This window comes from Dendroctonus ponderosae, unplaced genomic scaffold (genome assembly GCF_020466585.1).
Source record: "Dendroctonus ponderosae isolate FM_Combo_2020 unplaced genomic scaffold, Dpon_F_20191213v2 Dpon_F_20191213_1, whole genome shotgun sequence".
Lineage (NCBI taxonomy): Eukaryota > Metazoa > Arthropoda > Insecta > Coleoptera > Curculionidae > Dendroctonus > Dendroctonus ponderosae.
The window spans coordinates 44,016,279-44,016,548 of record NW_026017110.1 but is presented as its reverse complement, the minus strand read 5'-3'; the positions used below and the strand labels follow the sequence as shown (position 1 = coordinate 44,016,548).

At 43.0% G+C, this 270-nt stretch overlaps 1 protein-coding gene across 4 annotated transcripts in view; it reads left to right on the top strand.

Annotated features, from left to right (window-relative positions):
* LOC109540684 (flocculation protein FLO11-like) overlaps positions 1-270 on the top strand; it is a 12,346-nt gene that overhangs the window by 4,465 nt on the left and 7,611 nt on the right. The window lies entirely within an intron of this gene.

The following is a 270-nucleotide window of genomic DNA, read 5'->3' as shown; positions in this document are numbered from 1 at the left end:
AGTCCTTAGTTCAGTTGCGTTTGTAGGTGTTCTAGTAAAGTATCTGTTGGGGAACGAAAACGGGAGTGTTTTGTCGGTCTTGTGAGGCAAAGGAGATCCAGTATGGTCCGGTTGTGGGGGTTGTTTGTCCATTTTGTCTGCAAGTGTATTAGTCTTTCCGAAATTTTTGTCATGTGCGTTCGTATAGTAGTTGGTTGGAAGGGTTGTGCAGTGGGTTTTGGGGGTGTCTTATTCGTGTTATTAGTCTTAGTGCAATTTGTTCTGTTGTTT